Genomic DNA, 5,757 nt, shown 5'->3' with positions numbered 1-5,757 from the left:
ACACACACACACACACACACACACACAACTACAAACCAATATCTCTGATGAATCATAAACAATATACTAACAAGTTAAATACAATAATACATTTAAAAGATTATATATCACAATCAAGTGGGATTAATTCCAGGAGTATAAGAGTGGTTCACCATAAGTAAACAAAATAAAGGACAAAAATCATATGATCATATCGACAGATGCAAAAAAAGCATTTGACAAAATACAGTATCTGTTTATGATTAAAACATTTAATAAAATAGGTATAGAAGAGAGTACCTCAACATAATAAAAGACATGTATTACAAACCCTCAGGTAATATACTCTATGGTGAAAAACTAAAAGCCTTCCTTCTAAGATCAGGAACAAGACAAGGTTGTCTGCTCACACTATTCTTATTCAATGTAGTGTTGGAAGTCTTAGCTAGAGCAATCAGGCGAGACAAAGAAACAAAAGCCATCTAAATTGAAAAGGAAGACGTCAACTCACTTTTTGCAGATAGTATGATTCTCTATATAAAAAATCATAAAGATGCCACTAAAAAACTATTAGAAAAAATAAACAAATACAGTAAAGTTATAGGATACAAATCAATGTACAAACATCCATATCATTCCTATACACTAACGATAAATTTTCAGAAAAAGAAATGAGAAAAACAATTCCTTTTGCAATTGCAATGAAAAGAATAAAAATCCCAGGTATAAAGCTAAGGAAACATGTGAAAGACCTATACACTGAAAACTATAAGACATTATTTTTAAAAATTGAAGAAGACACAAAGAAATAGAAAGACATTCCATGTTCATGGACTGGAAGAATCAATGTAATTAAAATGGCCTTATTACCCAAAGCAATATACATATTTAATTGCAATCCCATCAAAATCCCAATGGCATTTTTTAAAGAAATAAAACAAAAAATAATCAGATATGTATGAAATCACGAAATATCCCAAATCCCAAAGCATTCCTGAGGAAAAATAAAAGCCAAAGGTATAACTCTACCTGACTCCAAATTACAGTACAAAGTAACAATGATCAAAATAGCATGGTATTGGAAGAAAAACTAACACAGAGACCAGTGGAACAGATTTGAGAACCCAAAAATAAACCCACATATATATGAACAAATAAGTTTTGACAAAGGATCCAGAAACGCTTCATTTATGAAAATGAACCTAAACCATATGATGAAGAAAGGAAAGTCTTTTCAATAAATGATGTTGGAAAAATAGAAAGTCACATGCAAAAGAATGAAATTAGACTGCTATCTGTCATCGCATGCCAAAATTAACTCGAAATGGATCAAAGACCTAAATATGAGACCTGAAACAATAAATTGCATAGAAGAAAGCATAGGTACTAAACTCATGGACCTTGGATTTAGAGAGGATTTTATGAATTTGACCTCTGAGACAAGGGAAGTAAAAGCTAAAATAAATCAATGGGACTATATCAAACTAAAAAGCCACTATACAGCAAAAGAAACCATCAACAAGACAGAGTCAACTAACTCAATGAGAGAAAATATTTGCAAACAACACCTCCAATACAGGGCTAATATACAACATATACAAAGAACTCATACAACTCAAAAAACAAACAAACAAACAAACAAACAAACAGTCCAATTAAAATTGAGCAGAGGACCTGAACACATGCTTCTCCCAAGAGGACATACAAATGGTCAACAGGCATTTGAGAAGATGTTCAACTTCACTAGCTATTACAGAAATGTAAATCAAAACCACAATGAGATGCCACCTCACACCTATGAGAATGGGCATCGTCAACAAGACTAGAAAAAAAGTTTTGGAGAGGTTGTGGGGAATAAGGAACCCTTATATGCTGCTGGTAGAATGTAAATTGCACAGCCACCATAAAAATCTGTATGGAGGTTTCTCCAAAAATTAAGAATAGAATTATTATATGACCCAGCAATCCCTCATTTGTGTGTCTACCCAAAATTTTTGAAAACATTTATCTGTAAAGGTATATGCACCCCAGTATTTAGTGCAGCATTATTTATTATTTCTAAGATGTGGAAACAACTAAAGTGTTCTGTGATAGATGATTAGATAAAGAATATGTAGTATATATATATACAATGGAATATTATTCAGCCATAAGAAAAAGTGAAATACTGCCTTTTGCAACAAAATCGATAAATCTTGAAATAATCATGTTAAGCAAAATAAGTCAGACAGAAAGCATAGAGAACCATATTATTTCACTCATATGAGTAATATATAACTGAAAACAACAAAGAAACAAGACAAACAAACATAGACGCAGATAATAGTTTGGTGGTTACCAAAGGGAAAGGGGGAGGGAGAGAAGTAGATAAGGGAAAAGGGGGTCAAATATATGGTGATGGAATAAGATTTGAATTTGGATGGTGAACACACAATGCAATATACAGATAATGTATTTTTTTAATTTATTTATTTAAATTAGTTTTGAGTATATAGTACATTGGTTAGACATCTATATAGTACATAAAACGATCCCCACAATTGCTCCTTCCCTCCCCTGGGCCTCCACTTAGCCATCATATTAATGCTAACTTAATTCCCTCTGCTGTGCTCCTCAACCCTGTGCCCAACTATCGACTACTACTTTGTACTTCTTTAACCCTTCACCCCATTATCCCAGCCCCCCACAACCCCTCCCCTCTGTCTGTCAACAAATTGTCCACTATATTTGTGAGTGTGTTTTTGATTCATTTATTCTTTTTGTTACTTAGATTCTGCATATAAGTGAAATCATATGGTATCTATCTTTCTCTGTCTGACTTATTTCGCTCAGCATAAGAACCTCTATTTTTGAATTACACACTTGTAACACATATAATTTTATTAACCAATGTCACTCCAATAAATTTAATTTTAAAAAATCCCCTGATCAACACACTAACATGCCTGAATGATTTATGTATTGGAACATCTGAAGGTTGGCATACTGGAATGAGTAAGGGAGGTGGGATGGGGAAATTATAGTTTTGGAGGCTACAGATAAAGTTTGGTAATCACCACAGCTCCAGCAAGTGTGGAAACAATGGAGAAATTATACTGCAGCCCTCACGCTATGACTTAAAGTGTAACAGAAGCAGAAGTAATGTTCCCCCAGGAAAATCTATTTCCTCCCCCTTTCCTCTTTATATCAGACCCAAGTAGATGTGGCTGGGGAGCCTTAAATATTGCAGTGATGCCAGAAGCTATTGTTGGCAGATCAACAAAGCTGTGAGATAACAAACTTGCTGCATTTACTCCACTCATCCTGCAGAATCCAATAAAGAAATCTGAAAAGTCCTAAACTACACAGTGGTGCCAAGAGCCATTGCTGTCCAGGAATCAGAATCTTGAAATCGTCACCCTCCACCCGCTTCTCACCCTCTACCCCACATCTTGGTAGACCTTGTTACAGGCAGTGAAGATGCCTCCAAACACACAGCAGAGCCAGCAATCATTAGTAAAAAGAAAATAGTGCTGGGAGCTTACAAAACTGGTTTTTTACCACCCACCGCATTCCCCCACCACAGTGGTGGTCCCTCAGAACTAACATGACCCAATCACAGAAGGGACACCCACTATCCCAGTAGATAAGCATCATTTTCCTTAACCAAAGTGAGGCCACTCTAGGGCAATCCCAGAGGCATAAATAGTGCATGTAAGACAAGATAAAAACTTGTGTGATATCACCATCTAGTGAAAAACAAAAGAAAGTACCCTATCTGTTAAACTGCTGAATTGTTTGGAGCAAAAGAATTCACCGCATCAAATATCATGAACAACCAAGGTAACAAAGAAATACAGGAAGAAAATGAAAAGTCTCCAGAAACCAAACTCAAAGCCATGGAAGACTGCAATTTAAATGGCAGAGAATTTAAGATGGAAATTATGAAGAAGCTCAATGAGATACAAAAGGACACAGAAAAAGCAGTTCAATAGCTCAAGAATGAATTACTGAACAGAGGAATACATTGCCAAAGAGACTGAAACTATAAAAAAGAACCAAAAAGAAATTCTGGAGCTGAAGAACTTAATAAAGGAGATTAGGAATGAATTAGAAAGAATTGAAAATAGAGCAAATCAGATTGAAGAGAGAATTAGCGAGTTTGAAGAAGGCGATGTAAAAATGACAAAGGAAATAAAAGAGAGAGAACTAAGAGTTTTAAAAAATGAAAAAACTCTATGAGAAATATCGGACTCCATTAGAAAGAGCAACATAAAGATAACGGGTATACCAGAAGGAGAAGAGAGAGAAAAGGGAACAATGATCCTATTTGAAGAAATAATTAATGAGAAAATATCAAGCCTATAGAGAGAATTGGACTTAAGAATAGAGGAAGCTAACAGAACACCTAATTATATCAATACAAAAAGATCTTCTCTAAGACACAGTTTATTCAGACTGGCAAAAATTAATGAGATCGAAAGAATTCTCAAGGTAGCCAGCAGAAAAAAAAAAAAGTCTGTAACTTACAAAGGAAACCTCATTAGATTATCATCAGATTTTTCAGTAGAAACATTTTAATCCAGGAGAGAGTGGAAGGAAATATTCAAAATATCGAAAAAGAGGAAACATCAGCCAAAAATAATATATCCATCAGTTACTCTTGAGAGATGAAGAAGAAATAAATAATGGCTTTCCAAGACAAGTAAAAGCTGAGAGAATTTACTGCCACAAGACCTGAATTACAAGAAATATTGAAAAGGTTCTTCCACCAGAAACAAAAAGGCAAAAAAGTATAAAAAAAAAGCTTTGAATAAGATGACTAACAAAAAGAGGCAGAAAATTGCAACTCTACTTCAGAATAGGATATTAAACGCTTAATTAAAACAAAAGCTAAAGGATATAAAAGTGCATTAAAGATAATTATATCCACTGCAATGTGGTAATGAACGCACAACATAAAAAGAGATAATTTGTGACAACAAAATCATAAAAGGGGAGGAGAAAAAGGATTGAACTGTGCAGGTAAATGAAGAAAAGAGGCAATCAGAAACAAAGTACTATTGTACATATGAGACATTTTTCACAAATCTAATTGTAAACACTAAGCAAAAATTCAAGCTGAGACATGAAACATAAAGGTAGAGTAAATTGAGAAAAAAAAAATAGAAAACCCCCAAACTAAAATAGCAGACAGAATCACAAGAAAAAATAAACACTGGAGATACAGCACAACCAAGTACAAAAGATAAAATAGCTGTAATAAGCCCTCATATATCAATAATCACCCTAAATGTGAATAGACTGAACTCACCAATCAAAAGGAAAGAGTACTGGGATGGATTAAAAGGCAAGACCCATCTATATTTTGCCTGCAGGAAACTCATCTCTGCTTTAAAGACAAACATAGCCTCAAAGCAAAGGAGTGGAAGATGATACTCCAAGCAAATGGCATCCAGATAAAAGTGGGTGTAGCAGTACTTATATCAGAAAAAAAATAGATTTCAAAATTTTATAAAAAGGTAACAAGAGACAAAGATAGAGATTTTATACTGACAAAGAGGACAATTTATCAAGAATGCATAGCATTCATCATTACATATGCACTCCACCTTGAAACATCAAAATATATAAAGCAATTATTAACACACCTAAAGGGAGAAAGTGTCAAAAATATGATTCTAGTAGGGGGTCTGAATATTCCACTTTCAGCAATGAATAGATCTTCCAGATAGAAAGTCTGGAATAATAAGATATATATTATATCTTATTAAATATAATTAATAATAATAATAATAA

The sequence above is a fragment of the Pteropus alecto genome, unplaced genomic scaffold (assembly GCF_000325575.1).
Source record: "Pteropus alecto unplaced genomic scaffold, ASM32557v1 scaffold126, whole genome shotgun sequence".
Taxonomy (NCBI): domain Eukaryota; kingdom Metazoa; phylum Chordata; class Mammalia; order Chiroptera; family Pteropodidae; genus Pteropus; species Pteropus alecto.
This window is presented reverse-complemented; position numbering follows the sequence as displayed.